Genomic DNA, 13,159 nt, shown 5'->3' with positions numbered 1-13,159 from the left:
ACCATCAGCTTTCTTCACCACATTTGCTTATGCACCCATTTGTCTTCAGCGATCCTATCATGGAGGTGTGCAGTCAATTTCACACCTTTTAAATAAAAGTCTACATTAAAATGATCATACACCCTATATAATTCTGGAACTTGATTTTTTTCCATATTTGTCTTTGTTCATATTAGCAGCCCTGGCCCAGCTAGTCTCCACCAACTTTGAGCATTGTAGCTAAATTGCTCAACAATATCATTGGTACAGCCTACTCTCTAGTAATAATGCATTCGTATTGTCATTTTGGTGCACCTTTGCTGGGGCAGACACTGCTAGTTGCTTATCTAATAGTCTGCCTCTCTTTTATTTTCCCAAATAGAGTTTTATTCTTTGTTTCCTGGGGTAATGTGTTCAACTTCAAAAAGTATATTTCCAGGCCTCTTTCTATACTGAGAGGTGACTACGTGACTCAGTTCTGGCCCAGGAAGCGTAATCAAAATCGGTTGGAGATGTCTAAATTTTTGTCATTTGTTATACAGACACCGGCTGTTCTGTTCTGCCGACTCCTTCCCTTTGAAATGCCCTGCGGTGCAGACATGAGCTTAGAGAGACAGCATTCATCCTGGAACCATGCGGGATCCGCATGGAGAAGAAAGAACTGCCGTAAGGATGATGTCGCATATGGATAAAAGCATATAGGGACCCTGGGGGGGTGGCTGTCTTGGCTACAGGGTGCCAGTCTCTGCCCTTGAGATTAATGAGAAAAATAACCCCTTATTCGGTAAGAATGCTCGCTCGAAAACATCTATCAAGAAAAGCATATCACTCTGTCTTTGCCTGCAGATGCAGTTTTGCATCAGTAAGAGAATGCTATTGCAAAATTTTCCTTGTGTCTAACCCTCATCTTTCCTCTTAAACGATTACCTAACCCTTGTATATGGATACACATATCACAGACAGCTTTGTACTTCAAGGTGAATTTTGAAAGGTTCTTTTTGACAATGAATGTAATGTCATTCCTCTCGATTGCGTGATTCTCATTATGAAATATTTAGATGCCTTAACCTGAAAAAAAAATCAAAGGATTTTCAAAAGCCTTAATGTAAAAACAACTCATTTTTAAGTTGTGAGAGTGGGTACCTGTCACTCTCGTTGCCATCAAATTGATATTAAGGCCAAGTGCCATATAGGATAGGGGAGAAGTTCCTCTTTGGGTTTCTGAGATCATAACCCTTTACAAGAGTAGAAACCCCCTTTCTTTCCTTGGGCAGCTAGGCCTGGGAAAAGGAGCCCTGGTGGCATAGTGGAGCTTGCATTGGGCTGCTAGCCACAAGGTCGGCAGTTTGAATCCCCAGGGCACACTGGGGAAGAAAGACGAGGCTTTCTGCTCCTGTAAAGATCTACAGGAGAGCATAGTTCTACTCTCTCCTATAAGGTTGCTTTGACTAAGAATTACTGACTCAGCAGGGAAGTGGGGGTGTAGGGAGAGAATAGTGTAGCGGGGGGAAAGGAGGTTGACTGCTAAGAGTGGGGTTCCTTTGGGGAATGATACATTTTTCTGAATTTGAATATGGCAATCATTGCACGACTCTGTGAACATACTAAAATGACGTGAATTGTGCACGTTAGCGGGTGAATTATGTGGCAGGTGAGTTCTCTCTTTATAATCTGTTTTAAATGTCTTAGGAAAGCTAGCTGTAAGAACACACATTCCATTTTTTTTAATGGTGTGGCTTTCATTCTCCCTTGAACACAGATTGATCGAACTTCTTTATCTTAAGATTGATAAACTGTAGTGGAGTAAAGATGAGGAGAATCCGGGATCAAAGGAACCATACTTATCTTCTTCGTTGGTAGTTCACATGATGAATTATGAGATACTGCTGCCTTCTTTCTTTGTGGATTATTCACACACAATGGTGAGTGCTAAAGAAGCAGGGACCTCAAACTAAAAGAAGGCAAGAGTAACAAAAACCCAAGCTGCTTGCTGTCCAGGATCTCAGTTTAAGCATGACAATGATTGTGAGGACGGCACAGGACTGGGCAGTGTGTCCTTCCCTTGTGTATAGCGTCACTATGAGTCAGCACTGACTTGACGGCATCTCGGAACAACGATTTTCTAGATTACTTGACTTGATGTGAAATGAAGCAACTTGTCTGAAGTTCCATGGTACTGGAGGCTCACCCTTGGTATTTTGTTTCCTTGCCTGACGTTTCTTCATCAGGTTCTTATTATAATCATATGTCACCTGCAATATCTTATTATTTATTTTCAATTGCAGTTATCCAAATTAGAAACACCTGTGTCTAAGGACACCATCGTGTTAGAAAGAGAAAAGGTTGATTTGTCCAGGGTTTCCTCTGACTTGGCTCCATAATCAATACCCACGGAGTAGCAGTCAGAACCCCCCTGGAACATTGCAGGCAGCAAATCTGTTGTAAAAGACCTCTTTAGAGTGTTGGAAACAGAGCTGTTACTTGAAAGGTTAAGGTGTGTCTGATCCGGGTCATGATATTTTCAGTAGCTTCAGTGTGCATATAAAAGCTGGACACTGAATACGGAAGAACTGATGCATTTGAATTACAGAGTGGGCAAAGAATATTGAATACACCATGGAAAGAGCAAACTGCTTTGTTGGGAAGAAGTCCAGCCAGAATACCATGGTGAGATTCTATCTCATGATCTTTGGACATGGCTTCAAGAGGGGCCAGCCCCTGGAAAAGGACACCATTCTCGGTGCATAGTCAGCAAAAAAAGAGAGGAAGGCCCACAGTGAGATGGATTGATGCAGAGGCTGCAACAATGGGCTTAACCACAGCAACAACTATGAGGCTATCGTAGGACCGGTCATTGTTTGAGCTGATGTTCAAGGGGCCTCTGTGACTCAGATAACACCTAGAAATATCAAGCATCATAGCCTCACCTCTTACAGCAAGGGTTCGTGTCTACTGCTTGAGTCTCTAATTCCCTATCTTTTCATGACATCACAGGAAGCATTCACTTCTTGTAATCAAATGGCATTGTTGAACCCATCCTCTATACCCATTGCCGTGGTCTGCAGTTGGTCCCTGCACGGGGCTACAACAATGAGCAAACAAATATTCTACAGTCTGGAATATGAAGTTCAAAACAAACAATTTCAAAAGCATATAATTGCACTACGAATGGGTAAAGGGAAATGAGCTATCAATTTTGCTCGGTTTTAACTTTTTCATTAAAATGTGACACATGTTGAACAGAACATACATCGAAGAGTAGGTCTGGATGGCAGCTCAGAAAGAGCAGAGGTCCTGTAGCTAGCACACTGAGAGAAACAGATCATCGCCGCCATTCCAGAGCACTCCTTGGCCCTTCCAGAGAAGACCCTATGAAAAAGTCAACCCGGGCCTATCAAAAGTGTAGAAAGAGCAGTGTACAGTGTAGAGAGCAGACCCGCATGAAAGAGAGTAGTGGAGAAGGAGAAGAAAAAGGAGAAAGCTAATGGAATCGTCCGCAGAAGCAGCAGCAGCAACAACAGCTGCTGTGAAGGTGACCTTGACTCGTGAGGAGCTCCTGTGGAGGACTGTGCTCCCTAAGGTTTTCGGAAGTGGGTCACTAGGCCTTTTTTTTCCGAGGTGACTTTGGGTGGACTTGATCTCCAAGTTTTTACTTAGCAGTCTCGTTATCTGTTTACGCCACTCATGGACTCTTCTCTAGAAGAAGGTAGGAATTTTCACTAATATTCCAGTAGGATGAAGAAATTGGACATAGAAGTAAGGCAGTGCTTTTCAAGTTTGACTGTGAATCAAAATTCTCTAGGGAGCGTTGAACAAAATGCAGACTTAATGTCCACTGAATCTTCAGGCTCTACTTCCTAGAATAAGCATTAAAAAACAAACCAACAGTAGCATCTCCTCTTCTTGATTTTCTTAAGCAAGCTTAGGAGCTATTGACTTCAGAGATGGGACTCTCGGGCCGTGGAATCTGACTCGCTGTAGGAAGTGAGGAGAGCAAACAGTGCTGACCCTCCCTCTGTAACGAGCATACCATCTGCATACAGGGCAGCTGGGAGGAGGAACACACGCAATGTGCTGAATCTGAAGTTCTTCCACAAAATCAGAAGCAAATGAATGGTTAGTTATGGAAATGATTAGACGTGTTAAGAATAAAGTACATGAGTGTAGAAAAAAACAATGAATGTATATGATGGTTAATTGACTTGTGCTGAAAAGCTTACTCATTTGGATAATTCTTCAATTTTGTTGATATAGATGACTGAAGCATCATGCTTAGTTTTTTGAAGTAGATGTTTTCAGCCCTCTCCTCCACATGGAAGGCTAAAAAGACCAAAACCAAACCAGTTGCTGTTGAGTCGATTCCAACTCAAAGTAACCCTTAAAGGAGAAGGAAGGGGGCTGCCAAAGATTCCCAGCGCTGCAGATCTTTTAGGACGCAGACTGGCATGTTTCCTTTCATGGAGTGAGTTTCAACCACAACCTTTTGGTTAGCAGTTGAGCACTTACCCACTGTACCAAAAGGGCTCCTTAATTGAAGATGAAGTGGTTGGTGGTTTCAAACTGCTGACCTTGCTGTTAGTAGCCTGCCGTGTAACCACTACATCACCATGCCTCCTTGTCTGTCCCGAGTGTTTTGAAATGAAGAGAGATGTAATGAGGCCAAAATGTTCATATTATAGCATTATTATACAAACCAGTACATTTTCAACTATTGACAACCTCTCTATTTGAATAAGAGAATAAGATAGACAAGTAGAGTAGCTACTGGGTCTCCACCTGAGTTTATATGTTGATCTGTATGAATAAATATAATTCATTTTATAGGAATAAGATTATTTAAGAGTTAATATACTCAAAATATGAAAGACGGGAATTTGTTAGTCTTCTTGTTATGGATGTAACTTACAGGCTTCTGTCAAATTCACCAACTAGCTTTTGTGAATGTAAGCATTTCTGGTTGAAATAGCACTGACATGAGCATCCAGGTCTAGTTGTTGTCCAGTGGATTCCGACTCAGGATGACCTCTCGCACAGGAAAGTAGAACTTTGCTTTCTAGTGTTCTCAATGGCTGAATTTTTGGAAACAGATTGCCGTTGAAGGCTCCTTTCGTTCTCAGCCATCCACATGAGCAGCCCTGGATTAAGCGGCTAGCATTATCCAGGAGAGATGCTGCCATTTGCCCTCAAATGGTTTTGTTTTAAAGTTCACTATTCATGTTTTTGGATAAGCTTTTGGATAAGCTTATGGATGTAGGCCTCCAAAAACCCAATACCCTCAAGTGGATTCCAACTCACAGAGATCATACAGGAAGCGTGAACTGCCCCCATAGAACTGCCCAAAGCCCTGGCTAAAGAGTGGTTCTGCATTGGACTGCTAACGAGAAGGATGGGGCTCTCTCCTCTCTTGACGAGCTACTGTCTCAGAAACCCGCAAGGGTAGCTTCACCATGTCCTATAGGGTCTCTATGAGTCAGAACTGGCTCAATGGTAATGATTTGGGGATTTGTGGCAATGTTTATAAAAGCATGCTGCCAGATCTTTTTCCTGTGAAGCAGTGGGTGAGCTTGAACTGCAGACATTTGGCTTAGCAGCTACACTCTTAACCAGTGCACCATTCAGACTCCTCGACCTAGTCCTAGATTATTTGCCGGTTTGTACTGGAAAACTAACTCTCTGATGGAGAATTTCTACCACACATGACAATTTCTAGATTTTTCTTTTCCGGGAAGAGGTAAAAATATATTGGTTAAAAAATTTGATATTAGGGTTGTTTGTTTCTGACTTGTTAGATGGAAAAGGCATCTTAGTATCTTTGAGATCAATTTAATCACTGTAAGTTTTCTTTACAAGTGTCTTGATAAGTTAAATATTTAAAATACATTCTATATATTATATCGAATAATCTTAGCAGGTGTTGCCCATTCCATAAATATTTTCATACAAATTTAGGAAGAACTGTCAAAGGCAACTTCCCACTGTCTACATATAAAAATTTGAAGACTAACTTATGGGAATATCTCATTTTTACATATTTCTTAACTAAATGTTTTGCAGCAGTACTTTATGGTGTTAAGTATGCATTCTTGTTAGCTCATTTGTCACTGTCAGAATGGCCCAACCATGACTTCCTGAAAGCGATCTTGCCTGCCTCGGGATGTCCTTTCCTCCCTTCACTCACTTTAAAGTGGCTCTGTGGTCGCCTTCTAGTCAGGAATTAGATTGGTTTGTTTCCTCAGTCTTTATAGAAGAATGTCAGCTCCACCCACAGTTCCGAACTTAACCACAGAATATAGGTATGGGCTAGCTTTGGTCAAGGCACTATAATCCATTTGATATTTCTATACTATACAAAGGACTTCCTACAAAACACCCTGCTTGTACATAGGGTGGTTATGAGTCAGAACCAACTCAATAACACCGAATAACAACAAAAAAACCCATCATATTCTATTACCCTGAGTCATGTAAATGACTAATATGTTTAGCTGCTAAACAAAAGATTGGGATTTTGAGTCCACTCAGACAGACCTCAGAAGAAAGGCCTAAATCTCTAAAGATCAGCAATTGAAAATCTTCTGTGGTACAGTTCCACTCTGAGAACACACAAGGTGATCATCAGTCAGAATCAATTCCAAAATGACTTTATTATGACTTTTTATCATCTAGAAACTCAAATTTCCTCCTAGGTAAAGCCAAACTATTTGAAATTATGTGTTCTAGAATACATTACATTGGACTCTGACAGCTATTCTTATCATAGGAAACAAAAGCTGATGGTGCCCGGCTATCAAAAGATATAGCATCTGGGGTCTGAAAAGTCTGAAGGTAAACAAGCGGCCATCTAGTTCAGAAGCAACAAAGCCCACATGGAAGAAGCACACCAGCATGTGCAATCAAGAGATGTCGAAGGGATCAGGTATCAGGCATCAAAGAATAAAACAATCTTATCTTTGTGAATGAGGGGGAGTGCGGAGTGGAGACCCAAAGCTCATCTGTAGGCAACTGAACATTCCCTTACAGAAGGGTCATGGGTGGCGGGTGGGGGGGGAGGGAGGGAAAGGATGAGCCAGTCAGGGTGCAGTGTAGCAATGATGAAACATACAACTTTCTTCTAGTTCCTAAATGCTTCCTCCCCGCACCTTACCTCACTATCATGATCCCAATTCTACCTTACAAATCTGGCTAGACCAGAGGATGTACACTGGTTACAGATAGAAACTGGAAACACAGGGAATCTGGGACAGATGATCCCTTCAGGACCAATGCTGATAGTGGCAATATCGGGAGGGTGGAGGGAAAGTGGGGTGGGAAAGGAGAACCAATTACAAGGATCCACATATAACCTTCTCCCTGGGGGATGGACAACAGAAAAGTAGATGAAGGGAGATGTCAGACAGTATAAGATATGACAAATAATAACTTATAAATTATCAAGGGTTTTAATGAGGGAGAGGAAGCAGGGATAAAGGAGAAAAAATGAGGAGCTGATGCCAAGGGCTTAAGTGGAGAGCAAATGTTTTGAGAATGATGAGGGCAATGAATGTACAATGTGCTGTACACAATTGGTGTATGTATGGCTGGATTGTGATAAGGGTTGTATGATCCCTTAATAAAATGATTTTTTAAAATTCCTTGTAACAAAATGAGAATGATTATTACATTATACAAAGTCTACACTCTCTATATCAGATAAAGATTTTATCTCTGTCTTCAATGTCAGGGTTAGTTGTCTTCTCATTGTCCTTCATTGTGAAGACCATGAATCATTTAAATAATCTGCTATCTTTCTTATGCTGCAAGCAAGTATATATAAAGTGACCTGTGGTAGTTACATACTTGCACGTCAACTTGATATATAAAAGTGTAGGGGTGGAGTCTAGCTTGTCAATCAGGTCACAGCCTGAGGGTACCTCCCTGTGGATGTAGCCTTCGCATATGGAGGATCCTGGGAACCTCCCCTCTATTCCTGCCTTCAGCTTCCTGCTGTAAGCCATTCTGGGACCTGTCAGAGCCTGTGATGAACAACGCCATTGGATTCACATGACTTTGCATCCACCCATCAGTGCTCTTCCTGCATTCTGCATTATTGTATGTGGCTGCATGAGTCCTAAGAGGAACTGATGGACTAGTATTGGATTTATGGACTGGTATTGTACCTATTGACTTGATCTGGACTATGCTGAGATGTTTTCTTGACATATAATTACTTCTTGATATAAAACTTTGTCTTAAACATATATGAATATCACTGGATTTTTTTCACTAGTCAACCTGGCCTAACACATGGCCTAACACTAATAAGGATAAGAGTCTTTATGGCATTAGGTAATTAACATTAAAGTAATTCCCAGTCCTACTAAGCTTTCCTAACTATATTTGTCTGTAAGTTTTCTTATTGTTAAAGACATGGCTTATCTTGCTGTATGTTAACTAAATCTATGACTTGCTTTAAACCATCTTAAGAACAAAGATTGGGTACAGATTAATACACATTTGCAGAAATGTTTTGTAGAAAAGGATAATCACTTGACCTATTTCCAATCCCTCTAGGATAAGGTTGTTGTTTCCATATTTTTATATAACATTTAAGGTTTAAAAAAAACCTTTATGTCTTTATCAGAAAAAGAAATAGATATACTTATGGATGATTCACAAAGAAGATACCTGTTTTGTACAACTACGCAGCCTCAGAGAGTCAGGAAGTTTCTACCTCATTCACGGGCCCAAACTTTCAGTGCTACTCCTGGGCTTGAAAAGGGCCTGTCTGGTTCTGCTGGCTGGATCTGAGGCAATGGTTTCCTCGTATCCCAAGCTGGTGCATTAGTTTTTACTTCTATAGAAATTACGTTCTAATTTTTAATTTTGTGAGCTAAGAATAGTACTGTGACACAAATAGCTTATAAATATGGTCATTGACATAAAATACACACATAAGTTTGTGTCTGGGTGTGTATATATATTCATTTTTTAATCAAATTGTTGCACGGTTATTAAAATAGCAGAATTTTTCATACTTTTGGGTACAATGGTGTGCATGACAGCCACAATCCCCAGAAATTATAATTCTGTGATCTTATTCTAGGCACACATAAACTAAATATGTCTTCAGCTTATTTAATATCTGATAAAAAATGTACATAAGTACATGCATTCCAAATTCTACATAGACTTCCTAGCAAATTTCCTGTGTAAAGTGTATTTGTGAGACGAGGAATTTTTTTTGTCAGCTTAGTGTTTATAGGAAGCATATTTTTGTTGGTTGAGAAGACTAACATAGGCCAGATCTTCATTGAACACAATGGAGGGAGGGTAATGAGAGAAAGAGGGTATTTGCATTTATTTACCCGGCAAAGGCAACTTTCTGCTTGGCATTTCTATTTCTATATAAATATTTGTAATTATCATGATTTACTCTGTCAACTAAATATATGAGCAGAGGTAAGAAAATGTCACTACTAAAATTATAGAAACCTTTATTAAACATAGAAACCTTTATTACCAAAACATGAAGCTTCTGTTTCTCAACATATCTTCCACCCTACTCTGTGCATAAGGTTCTCAGTGGCTTCTTCCTCCAAAGTAGGGAGGCATTCATCCGGAATGTTATTCACCCGGAAGCTCCATCGAATCCTGGTCACTTTGGGCGACGCTGCTGGCATTTGAAATACCGTTACATAGCTTCCGGCATCGCAGCAACGCACAAGCCACCGCAGTGCGACACACTGACAGAACAGTGGTGACACTGGGCCCTGAATGAGGACGGCCACAGAAGAATAAAAACATGTGAATTGAGGTGCTGGAGAAGAGTTCTGGAAGTACGATGGGCCGCTGAAAGGACCGTGTTTGGTAACGTGGAGGGGCATGAGAAAAGAGGAGGACCCTGAAGGCGATGCACTGACACCGTGGCTGAATCAGTGAGCTCAGCACAGGAACAATTGTGAGCATGGCACAGGCCTGCGCAGTGTTTCCTTCTGCTGTGACTGGGGAGGGGCGCTATGGGTCGGAGCCCTTCTGGAGGTTATGTTTCCATCTCTTTAGACCTTCTTTCAAGCTCCTGCCTTGAAAAATTTCTTCACTCTTTGATTTATACCATGCCAGAATGGCAGTTTTTGCGTTCTCCAGGAATGCACATAATACTTCTTTTCGATATTCTTCACAAGTTGAAGACAAAAGGAAGTCTGGGTGGGATGCACAAAATCAGGGCTGCAGGGTGGATGGTGTAAGGTTTCTCACCGAAATTCTCACAGGGTGGGCTTTGTCACCCTGGAGGAATGAGCAGGCGCATTGGGATGGAAAATGATTTCTCAGCCCAGTTTTCCTGGCATCTTTCTCATCAGGGCAGTTGTATATTTTCCTAAAACTTCTTTATACCAACCAAGCTCCCAGCGTAGTCCTGTGTTCTTTAATAAAATCGATCAACATGACCTGACTTCTTTGAATCCCTGAAAAGCTGTCACCAAAACCTTCTGAACTGACCACTGCCTTGAATCTAAGTGGCCTGGCAGGTGCCCTCAGAAACTGCTATTTGGATGGGTCCTCCTGCTGAGGCTCCCTGAGGACACTCAGACAGTTGGATTACTGAGCGAACTTGCCTGCAGCCATCCGTTGGTCACAGAACCAGTCAGACACAGTTCCCCCGAGAAAGCTGTGCATGTATGAAGTGGGCCCTCCTCCCCATACTCTGTGCCTTAGCCTAGGCTAATGTCTAAATTATAGGAGAATAAAGGAAATGTTTAAAGTATCATCTATTTAACAAACGCTCAGCCCCAACCTATTTAAGAGTGCAATTGATTCTGCATTGGATTATATTTGGGCTTCCAGTAAGAGAAGTAAAAGTATAAAAAGAGGAATGATTAAGATAAGACTATGAAAATCAAATTATCAAATACTGCAAAGTTCCAGAGAAATAGCTGCTACCTATAGCTACAATGATGAGTACATGAAATCTTCTTCATTTTATAACCACGTTTGCAATGTGACCACTTGTAATAAGAAAGAATCTGCAGAAAGACCCAGAAGGGCAGGGGGCAGGCAGTGCAGCCGGTTTCTGGGTCTCTACTTGTGGGAGATGTGGGTGTATGTAGATGAGTGTGTCTGAGAGCGCGACACGGAACAAGATACAGAGAAAGCAGGCAAATGAGAAAGAAAAAAAAGAGAATACTTGTTTTACCACGTGTGGAAGCTGAAGCAAAAGGTCTATCTATTAATCCTTAATTGATAAGAGTTCCGGGGCATAGTGGGCTCCAAATTGAGCTGCTACCCATAAGATCAGCAGTTCAGACCTATTACCTTCTCCCCAGGAGAAGACAAGACTGTCCACTCCTGTGAGATTTGAAGTCTTGGAAACTCAAAGGGGCAGTTCTCTGTCCTACTACTCTGTCCTATGGGTTCCTATGAGCCAGAGTCGACTGGATGGCAGTGCGCTTTGGTTTATTGACAGGACATTATTCTAAGAACTCAGGAGAGAGGAAAATCAAACCAGAGAGAGAAGAAGGACATGGTGTATCACCAGCCTCCCCCAACTTGTCACGTGGCACAGCTGACTGCTTGCCTCGAGGGCCGCCTTCTGAGAGGCGGCATATAGCTGCTGAGCCCTTTCTAACAGGAAGAGAGGACCCGCCATAGCTTTCCATTGTCTGCTCCCAGAACCTTTCCAGTGTGAGACTAGGGCACCCTTGGCAGCCCCTGGGAAACAGAGGCTCTGCAGTTCATATCCAGTTGAAGATGACGACAGAGGGAGAGCTTCCCAGCGGGCGGCAGCTTTGGTGGTGGACACTTTATGACAGAAAGGGATGGATGGAAGTGAGGAGGCATGTTCAGGACCCCTCTGTCAGGAAGGAGTCCAGGCCCAGCAGACATGGTGATACATGAACAGAACCCAGGCAATGACTTCTCTCAAATGTTTTATACCCAACAATAATAGCTATCATGCAATCACTTGTTCACTGCGTTCCGGAGTTCGTGGGGAGTACAAATGGTGACACGGTCCTCAACTGCTAGGAGTGAGACGATTAGTGAGTAAAACCTACTTGGAGGTACCGCCGAAAACAAGCACAATGAGCTGCTTGGGAAAGGTCACCAGCTTACAAGGCTCCTCCTCAGCACACAGGGCTGCCATGTATCTGAACCAAATCAGCAACACGTGACAAGGGCAACTACCAGGTTCCAAGCTACAGTTGAAGCTGTGTCTTTGCAAGGCCTCTTCTGATAACTCCACAGGTATTGCTATTTGCAGGTTACCAATAAGGGAGCTGAGACCCAGAAGATCAGCAAGGTTTGGAAGATGGAATTGGGTGGACCTACCTAATGAATACAGACTACAAAGCTTCTTAGCTTGCTGGAATTTATACATATAAATAATATAAAAATGACGAGCATAAATAAATGTGTATATGTACATTGCTTAAATATATAGAAATATATCTTAATTATACTACTTTTGAAATATCTGACTTAAGTAGTTTCAGATCTCATAACAATTTCTGGATAACTGTCCTTGTATCTATTCGTCTCTTCAAATACCTTCTTTGATGATTACACTACATCTTAGCATGCCTTTCAGAAAGAGAAAAACAGAGAGAATAAATCAGTAAGCATTCATTTTATTTTATTTCATTTAAATTATTTTATTAGGGACTCATACACCTCCCATCACAATCCATACATACATCAATTGTGTAAAGCACATTTGTACATTCATTACCCTCATCATTCTCAAAACCTTTGCTCTCCAACCAAGCCCCTGGCATCAGGTTCTCATTTGTTTCCCTTCCTTCCCTCCTCCCTCATGAACCCCTGATAATTTATAAATTATTATTTTGTCATATCTTGCTCTGTCCCACGTCCTCTCCACTGGTTCCCCACTCCATGTTGGCATGTTGCATTCACATCTTGGAGCATCGGGTTCAAGTCTGGTCCCTCTTTTCCTGTGGAGACACAAACAATACCCTCCCCTTGGGTGGGTTAGTGCCCTGTGTCCCCACTACCCTTTTCTTTATTATTATTATTATTATTATTATTATTATTATTATTTTTCCTTTCCCTGCCTCCTTTTGAGTTGTCTACCGTGTGTATCCCTGTATTTGGTCTGGTCCTCACCCCAGGAGTATTTGTATACCGTAGCTTTTCCCCTATGCCCCATTTGCCTCAGCAGCCTTTGAAGTCTTTCTATATGTAATTC

Source organism: Tenrec ecaudatus, chromosome 6 (genome assembly GCF_050624435.1).
Source record: "Tenrec ecaudatus isolate mTenEca1 chromosome 6, mTenEca1.hap1, whole genome shotgun sequence".
In the NCBI taxonomy this organism is placed as follows: Eukaryota; Metazoa; Chordata; class Mammalia; order Afrosoricida; family Tenrecidae; genus Tenrec; species Tenrec ecaudatus.
The sequence above is the reverse complement of the archived record's forward strand: the minus strand, read 5'-3'. Positions refer to the sequence as shown.